Source organism: Sinocyclocheilus rhinocerous, unplaced genomic scaffold (assembly GCF_001515625.1).
Source record: "Sinocyclocheilus rhinocerous isolate Xijiao unplaced genomic scaffold, SAMN03320098_v1.1 scaffold1615, whole genome shotgun sequence".
NCBI lineage: Eukaryota > Metazoa > Chordata > Actinopteri > Cypriniformes > Cyprinidae > Sinocyclocheilus > Sinocyclocheilus rhinocerous.
The window spans coordinates 960,568-970,828 of record NW_015645292.1 but is presented as its reverse complement, the minus strand read 5'-3'; the positions used below and the strand labels follow the sequence as shown (position 1 = coordinate 970,828).

The following is a 10,261-nucleotide window of genomic DNA, read 5'->3' as shown; positions in this document are numbered from 1 at the left end:
GAGAGAGAAAAAAAAAAGAACAGAGAGAGAGAGAGAGAGAGAGAGAGAGAGAGAGAGAGAGAGAGAGAGAGAGTGTGTGTGAGAGAGAGAGAGAGAGAGAGATGGGGCTGCTGAGCTTATTTTATTAGGCATTGAGCTGTAGGTGAGAGATAAGAGAGAGACAGATTCAATGTGTGTGAGGGCAGAGAGGTTCGAGGAACGAGCGTCTTATCATGTTGTTTTGTTCCTGGGAAAATCAGGTGGAGTCATGCATTCAGCCGTCATGAACGAGCATCCGAACACGACACTTCACAACCACTGTGCGTGTGTTTGCACGCTTACAAGCTCTGTGCGGTTTATCTGTGTCAAATCGCATGCAAATAAATACTCTCAGCTTTAAAGTGTGTTACAGATTCACTAGAGTGAATTGTGACAGCACTTCCTCACATTAGATCTTCACTGTCGGTTTTTGTCTTTATTTCATTATTTTGCGCTGAAAACACACACGCTCCTGAAGCGGGAGAGAAAGTGTCCATCTGTCTGAAATTTAAGCAGCCTACACTGACACAAATTCCCAGAGAGAGGAGTGATTTCCTCAGGTTTAACTAAATAATGTATGCTCACCTCACTTTAGCATGATGAAGCAATTTTAGCTTGTACAGCAACACACACACACACACACACTAAATAGGGTGAAAGATAGAGAACGAGAGCAAGACGTCCTGAACATCTGAATAATTCAAACTTCTAGACGAGATGAACAGAGAAATGCTACTTTCCTCATGAAGGAAATTCTCCGACTGTTAAAACAGGAGTGACCCTGAACTGGACAGATGCACTGTCCTGTCTATTAACGCTCACACTGACTGCGTTCGGAATACAATGCTATAGCTTTCTTAATGTATACTGCATACAGCATTACATCACTTCCTCAAGATTGAACTGTGTGCTTGATTTTCTCACAATATCCATACACTAATCAGAAGTTGCAGTGGACAGTGGAAAGTGCATAGAATCCTTTGTCTAAAAATGTATTTAATAAGATCAAATAAGTAGTGCTATTTCAATATCACTGATATACTATTATAGTTTTTAATTAATACTTTGAATTTTTTTAATATATTTTCTGTTTTCATTTTAATTTTAGTTGTAGTGATTTTGTTGTTTTAGTATTTTAGTATTTTTTGTCTATTTTTTATTAACTTTATTTCAGTTTTAAATCTTATTTTAGTTTTACAAATTTTAGTTAAACTAAATAAAAATTGTTTTTAGTATTTTTATGTCTATATTTTTTCAGTTTTAAATTTTATTTCAGTTTTAGTTACATTTAAGTTAAACTAAATTAAAATGATACATGTTGCGGTACATGATAAATGATAATTGATAACACTAGCTGAAATAATAAGCTTTAAGAAATGATATTTCAGTTAATGTTTATTTTACAAGTAATGATTAATTTATTAAGTAACAAAAGTAATAATTTTATGATTTTCACTTTAGTTTAAATTTTACTTTGTTATTATAACCCTGCAAATAAGTAGTCAAAAAAGGCTAGTTAAAAAAAATAAAATAAAAATGCTTGTAAATTCAGATATAATAATGCATACTGCAGAAAAAGTAAGACAGATATGTTAGTATGCTATACCAAACTGCCTGCATTACATTTTTGTTCTGTGTCCATCCTAAATGTGTGCGATTAGAATTAGTGCAGCACAATTATAGATAGTATTGTGGATTTTTTTAAGTGTGCATCCATGCATGCTTTTTGGCTAATATTATCCTCAACAAAGTGATCTTTGGTATCAAGATGCAATTGCTTCACTGTAGTACCATGCAAATTGGGCCACTACTACTATATCTGTAACACGAGCATCCGTAACTATAACAGTAACTATGACTGGCACAGAGATGTGATCAGACTCATTGAGGAACAGATCCGATTAACTGAATGGACCCGTGTGGCCCGTTTAAGAGAACAAGAGATGTGCGACAGACAGAAGTGAAGAAATTGGAGGTGTTGTAACATTAGAAGGTCAGATTAGTTTTCCTCCGAGCTCCGTTCGGCAGGGATTTGTGAGTCAACAGCTCCTCCGGCTTCCTGTCAGCGCTCTGAACCAAACCACGAGGGAACGCTGGCCCTCGAACCCGACACGACCGTCTCGCAGGAGAACAAAATACAAACCCGCTTTTATCAAAGTGTGGCGAAATGCAAAAGGAAGTGAAGACACTTTTCAGTTTTGGTGCTCGTGATGTCAAGGTTGTGGGTTCGATTCCCAGGGAACAGACATACACTCTTAAAAGTGAAAGTTCTTTACTGGTATTGATAGATCCACACTCTTAAAAATAATGGTTGATAAATTGGGTTTTCGCACTGATGCCATAGATGATACATTTTTGGTTCCCCAAAGAACCTTTCAGTGATCAATTCTTAAATGAACCATTTTTAAAGAACATTTTAATCATCTAAAGAACCATTTTCCACTATAAAGAATCCATGGATGTGAACAGTTCATGGATGTGAACATTGAACCTTTTGCAATGTACAAAAGGTTCTTTAAAGTGGAAAAAGGTTCTTTAGATTTTTTAAATGCTCTTCACAGTAAGAAAAACTACACTCTTAAAAATAATGACTCTAATAGATGTTTTTCACAGCAATGCCATAGAAGAGCATTTTTGGTTCTAAAAAAGAACCATTTTTTCTTAGTGTAGAACATTTTAATAATCTAAAGAACCTTTTCCACTTTAAAGAACCTGTAGTGATTCCACGGATGCTAAAGGTTCTTCATGGACGCATCAATGCCAATAAGAACCTTTAATTTTAAGAGTGTGTTCATTGAAAGGTGGTTCTTCTAAATGGTTCTCCTATTGCATCGCTGCAAAAACCCCTTTTGGAACCTTTATTCCAAATCATCTTGAATCTACTGTACATCTGCCAGACGCAAAACATGCAAACATAGTTAGACGGAACATAACAGGTGCGGCTCCGAGTTGCACTTGACCTTGTTCAACCTCAGTCATGAATTCCTGTAGGATTCACTGGCGGAAGAAGCGGAAGAAGGTCGAACAGTCAGCGAACGGATCTGTGCGTGTTGTTGCATAGTATTTGGCAGGAACCTCTAAACACGCTCATTCCGAAATCACAGAACAACTGCAAAACGCTCGTAGAGAAAATACTAGCAGGGTAGAAACGGCAGCGAAAAGAAGTCGAAGAGATGAACAGAGTGAGGGGGAGGAAGAGAAATAGAAGATTAAGCCGAATGTGTGTTAACTTTCATCGTGTAGGTTAGTGCTGGATATTTACAGGCCACATTGGCTAAACAAAGACTGATATGCTCAGAGACCATCATAAAAATCAATACATCTGTAAACCCCCACCTGCATCGGCCCTCTCACTGTGAGCATAGATCACGTTTCTAAGGCTTCTTCCTACGCCGTGATCAGAGCACGAGAGCAAAACCTTCTGGGATTCTGCAGAGGACCAGCCCACACACACACACACACACACACACACACACGTGTTTACATGTGGCCTGTAGCCTTCAGAAACGGTTCTACATGAAATAAGGTTACAGGAACTCCTTATTATGAGATGCATGTATATAAATGTCTGTTTTATGGTTTATAGAGTACGATTTGTTTGTGTTTATTTGGCCCAGGAGTGCTGTATCCTATTCAGTAATGCTCTCAAGCAACTAGACACTCAAAGTGACATGATATTGTGAATACAGTCACAGACAAAGGGTGTTTGTTAGACACGCCACACAGCAGAGTGACTATATTCACAATATAACGCAACTTCACTGCCAGAAAATGAGTGTGTGAATTAAACATAAGGCTAATGAACACAGGACAGACTTTCGATTCTCTTACAGGCACAGACAAGAAACACACACACATACAATCTTTGTGGGGTGAGGGTCTGTTTTTGGCCCCGAGGGCTTGTGGGATACATCGAGAGAGAGATTTGGTCAAACAGTGTGGCAGATATGAGTGCAGGGCTCATAAATACAGTCGGCATCATTAATATTTCAGCGTAATGCTTCAGTTCTCTAATTAAACTTGTGGCTGATAGATGCCATTGTCCCATCATTACCTTCATCAGCTACAGCCGCAAAGATTTCATTAGCACTAATGACAAATTATCAGCACTAGTTCTGCTGCTTCTACAACAACTATGTCTTACATTATTATTATTGTTATTATTATTATTATTGTTAAATACTAGAAATTATTCATAGGATCTTTAGAATGTATTTAATATGAATATCTATGCATAAAATATTATTAATAATAATAATTATTATTATCAAATACTACTACTACTACTACTAATAATAATAATAATAATAATTTTTAAATATTCAAAAAATTATGAAAAATAATTATAAATAATTGTGAAGCATATTCATATTAAATTAAATAAATATGAAAAATCTCATTCATTCTAAAGGGGAGACTACTGACTATTTAAAAATGTCAAGCCATTTTATGTCATTTCCCAATATCCAGCTTTAATAGGAAATAAATCAACAAAAAAGTGCATATCAAGCCATCTTTCCATGTAATATATTAAATAAAATTGATGAATAAATAGATAGTATTATATTATAAAACTAGTATTATATTATAAAACTCTTACACACGTCGCTGATTTTTTACAGTGTTTTTGTTGGTGAATTTAAGGTAAATCACAGACACACACACACACACACTCACGCACGCACGCACGCACGCACACACACACACACTGGAGCGATAGTGGCTGCAAAGCTCTCGAGTTAGAGCACATCCACAGCTTCTTCTCTCCATAAAATGGGTCAGAGGTCAGCGGCCGCTGTGGGCGTCATATTCGTCCTGATGTTTTCAGATCTCTGCTCTTGACTGACATCATTGACAGCTCCTTAAAGAGCCGATTATTCCAGAATAAAAGAAGGAACTCAGGAGTTTTTTAAAACAGGATCTTGAAGAGATTTACGGTCCAGCAGACAAACAGAAAGCTGAAATGAATTCGGACTCTGGGGAGAAAAGGAAAACTGGGCCGAAACGGTTTTATTCTTCAGCGTTTCCCCTGATTCTGGAGGCCAGAACAAACCGGCCACAGCTGCCAGAGAAAAACAACAACAGCTCCAGCTGACTCCAGCTTTTACATTCAATATATTACCTTTTACTGGTACGATTGAAAAAGTGCCACGGCACGTCTGTCCAGGTCCGGGTTTGAAGGTGAAACCACACGAGTCCAGAATATCACACACCGCAGTCGATACAGTGGTGGGAACGGGAAATATAATGCGACCGCTCTAGTTTTGAGGTAGCTTATCTAGATGAATTCATCCTGTATGAATATGAGATCAGTCTACAGCTCCCTAATGTGAGCAGCAGCAATATTACACGGCCTGCTGACTTTCACGTGTTTCGTGGCCAAAATATAAGGCAGTGGATTACACAATCCCAGAATGCATTGCCACCAGCTCAAAAAAAAAAAGTATATATAGTGTAAAATAAAGTAAAATACAGTATATGTAGTGCACACGAATATAAACATAAAACATAATGACTACTTTTAGTGATACTTTGCTGTCATTAATAATGAAAAATCACACACACACACACACACACATATAAGGTGCGTTCGACTTCATGCCGCAGACCGATCGGCGGCTGACTTGAAGCAGTGCATGCCGGTTAGAAATTCTGTCCGACTTGAACCGGCGCCGACTCTACGTCACTGTCACGTGTGGCATCAAAGTACCGCGATATCGTTTCGAGAGCAGCCGGCTGACTCAGCTGGCGCAGCTTTTTCAGAGCGACTGCAGGAGTGCTGATGACGACACAGCTGTTTCACGATTGGCCAGATTCACCACATGGCAACAATGACGTGTGTTTCTAACATCTTCAAATCCAATACTGCTCATAAATCTGTGGTTTTAGAACATTAAAAGCTTTTTTACTGTAGTCGCAATGTTATATTGAGTCACGTTTATCATGAAAGCATATATACCCCCACTTTATTAGTATTTAAATAGTATATATTTACGTTGAACTTTATTCTTGAACAGATGGCGCTGTATTAAGCAGTATATAAAAAGTGTTTCTGTTGCTCATGAAAACGTTTCTGAAACGTCTGTGTATTTGACAAATATTGCATTTAATTCACTTCATGATTGATAGAGTATGCAAACACCGCGCGAGCGTCACTAACGGGAGCTGCAAGCGGCTGCTCTCGTTGACTGCTGTCTGTAGCGGTGCTTCAAGTCGAACGCACCTATATATATATATATATATATATATATGTGTGTGTGTGTGTGTGTGTGATTTTTGCTATACTGTATATATTCCGCAAAGCAATAATTTATAGTTTTATTGTGTGTTTTTGTCATTTTTAGTAGGTTTTTTAAATATATCTATGTAGTTTTTATACATTTTTATTTCAGTTTTAGTTATTTCAGTACCTCAAGCGAAAATGATAAATGTTTTTATTTCAGTTAATATTAAGTAACAATATTATTTATTTATTTATTATTATTATTTATACACACACACACACACACACACATGCAAGCAGAAAGCCCTGTGTACTAGAGCTTGCAGAAAAAAGAAGCACCCAGAAAGAAAAGAGGAAAAATGTGCATTCGTGCCGCGAGAGAAGCGGGCGATGTGGCTCGCAGGGGAAAAGGTATCAGCCCTTGTCAATTTCAGGTATTTACACTTTAGTGGTTCTGGCTGTTTTGTCCTAAGGTGGCACCTTTAGTGCGGCAGATGTGTGAGAGAGTGGCATCCCGAGTCGCGCCCCAGGGCCTGCTGGGTAATTCGGTGATGTCAGGGAAGGGTTGAGGAGAGCCGAGCTGACAGACTCTAAGACCAGAGGGCACAACTTCCACTCAGCTGGATCAGAGGCCTGCAAATCGCTTATGAATAGTCATTAGAGTTTCATTACCTTCTCCTCCCTCTCCCTCTCTCTCTCTCTCTCTCTCTCATTGCCTTTTGTCATCGTCACAAGGTGCAGCATTTAATTGACAATTGATTTCTTTCTTTCTTTCGCCGCTCTCCAATATGACAACATGTCACACGGTTAAACAGTGGCGGTGCTCCCGAGGGGATCGGATCGAGTCTCGGAGCATTCGCACGACTGCAAACACTTGGACTTCTTCAAATCGCATATATAATTAATACCAAAGAAAATCACAAACTGTAATATGAGCTAATGCGGGGAGTAACTACAGAAGCACTGTTACCAACTCAACTACATTATTCAGCAGCCTGACAGTCGTTATCCAGCAGTCAGCTACATTTTACAAACCCAAGTCATGCATCACGTAACCAAACCCTACCTCATTCGCTTTATGTACTGTTTTGTGTTTTTTTATACGATTTTTTATTTTTTTTTGTATAACAACACATTGATTGTGGATTAAATGTATAAAAAAACAATGTTTGTGAATATCAGATTTGCTACCTTGAGATCTGTACAAGGATCTGGGATCTGATATTGATCAAATCAAATGATCAATGTTTATTTTTCTTAGTATCTGAGGTTATAAATACAGTGCATGAACAGAAAAGTCACATGACTGAACTGCACTTGCTAAAACTGCTTTGGTGAATCTGGTTCATTTTAGTGAATCAGTTCATTTTGACACCGAAATGAATCTGATTCGTTTGAGTCTCTGCTTGACATTGTATATCTATAAATAGCATCCAAATATTTAGTTAAATGCTGTTGTTGGTGTAGTTATTTAAATTAGGGTGTTATTAATTTTCTGTTTTAAAAATGTGTGCAAATTAATAGCCAATATGTTTACGTCATCTCATAGTTTACTTATTGAATATTTAGTTACCTGTGTTTTGTTAGCAGCTTTTATTCTGACCGAATCGTAGTTTCAAAGTACTCAAAATATACATTTGTTTTTGTATTTTTAATTTTATTTGTATTTTTTATTTGTATTTTGTTGTGTTTTTGTCTCTTTTTTTTTTTTTTTTATATTTTAAATAAAAAATTAATTTACATTTCAGTTTTAGTTGTAGTTATTTTATATATCAACATCAAACTAAAGGACAATGAGAAATGTTGCTTTGGCAGCTAGCTAAAATAAAATAATATTAATATTTATTGTATTTTATTTTATTTTATTTTATTTCAAATATTTCAAATATTTTGAGTTAGTTTTGTTTTGCACTTTGCATTTTCATTTTAATATTAGTTTTTATTGTGTCATTTTTATTAGTTTTATTTTATTAGTTTTTTTGTTTTGTTTTACGTTTTTTAATATTTATATATAGTTCTTATTTTTTATTTCAGTTTTAGTTATTTAAGTTAAACTAAATTAAAATGAGAAATGCTGCTTTGGAAACTAGATGCAATAAAATAAGGTTAATGTTATTTTTCTGTATTTTAATTATTAATTGATTTATTTATTTTAATGGTTTAGGATAAGGTTTAGTTAACTATAATGACCCTGCTGGCGATCGTATAGGCCATGCTATGTGCGCTCAGACATTTAAAGCAACAAACACGCCTGTTTTGCGGATCACGGCTTGGTATCTGTCAGCTACATGCGTGTAGCGTGTTAGACGCGGGACTGACCGCTCCCATCAGCCTCCAGTAAAGCCATCAAAACGGGCCCCGCTCTGACAGGTGAGCCGACGGCCCTCCAATCCCCCCGCATCTAGCGCTTCTCCTCTAAAACCTCCATCTCTCTGCTCCGCGTCTGACACGCTTCACGTTCAACTTCAACAAGCAGGCCAGAAAAAAAAACAGAACAAAGACAAGCGGAAAGAGAAAATGTGAGTTGTGTGTCATGTTCTCGGTTGTATCTTGTTTCCGTTCAGTGATTTTAGACCTCTTTTTTTTTGTCTCCCTACAATTCTTTCCGTCTGCGATGAATACCGGCGTGTTTGCCATTGTGTCGACATATCTGAACGCTCGCGATTATCAGGCAGGTACACGCGCTCTCCGGCGCTCTGCGTGAGTGAATGGTGTCAGGCCCGCTTAATAAAACACGATCCGTCCTGTATTTACTAAACAATTTCTCCGGTCGCTGCGGTTCGAGGGAGCGTGCATTGTTGCCGGGATACGTGAAGCGGCGGCGCTCTCCTTTGGCTCGAAGCGCGGGTTGATTACTGACTCACGCCTTTAATACGCCGCATAATGAGCAAATCTCAGAAATGCAGGAGCACTATTCGAAACCAACAATGTGAGCCAGTAATGTGAGTGTGTGTCTGTGTGTGTGTGTGTGTGTGTGTGTGTGTGTGTGTAATAATGAGAGTTGTGCTGGGTAATGTTCACTCTATTGTAGCAGAGCAAACATAGCGTCGCATTTAACTGCTCAGACGTGTTTCGAAGAATAGCAGCGTAGCCTCTCTCTCTCTGTCTCTCTCTGTCTCTCTCTCTCTCTCTCTCTCGTGATTGGCAGCTCTAGAGGTTGCCAGCGCTGTTTCTTCAAACCTTTTTCAGTGTAGCAGGTGCGCCGTCCTGGTTAACAAGCGATAATTACACATTCTCTGCCTCCCAGACACAGATCAGGTCACTGGCACAATTACAGGCCTTGTTTTAGAACGGCTGACAGAGAGAAGCGTTACTGTCTCTATCCGTGAAGCTCAGCGCTGATTACTGCAATGAAACTTACGCTTTAAATGCGAAAAAATATACTATACAGACTGCTGAAATTGTATTACAGGTTCCTGAAATCACTAATGAAAAGTTTGCTCATGATACGTCACGTATTTGTGTGTCATCAAGTGTATTTATTTAAAGGGTTAGTTCACCCAAAAATGCAAATTAGCCCATGAATTACTCACTCTCAAGTCATCCTAGGTGTATATGACTTCCTTCTTTCAGATGAATCCAGTCGGAGTTATATTAAAAATTGTCTTTGATCTTCCAAGCTGTTTAATGGCAGTCAGCGGGTGTTGCAGTGCATCAGTCCAAAAGAAGTGAAATAAAGCACATCCATCCATAATAAAAAGTGCCTTCAGTGGATTCATCTGAAAGAAGGAAGTCATATACGCCTAGGATGGCTTGAGGGTGAGTAAATAATGGGCTAATTTAAATTTTTTTGGTGAACTGTCCTTTTAAATTCTCATCTGTCAAATGATCCAAATTAGGGATGCACCGATACTGAGCTCCTGTACTCGTACTCGTTAAAATGCCCCGATACCAAACGCTGATACCACACAGCATGTGATAAGTGCCATATTCAGACAAAGAAACACCGACAACAGACAACAGAATTGAGTTATTAGAGATTAAAGATGTCTACGAAGTATATGTATGCAATGAATATAA

General features: G+C 37.9%; 1 protein-coding gene across 2 annotated transcripts in view; it reads right to left on the bottom strand.

Moving 5' to 3' along the window:
- zeb2b (zinc finger E-box binding homeobox 2b) overlaps positions 1 to 10,261 on the bottom strand; it is a 71,393-nt gene that overhangs the window by 33,985 nt on the left and 27,147 nt on the right. The window lies entirely within an intron of this gene.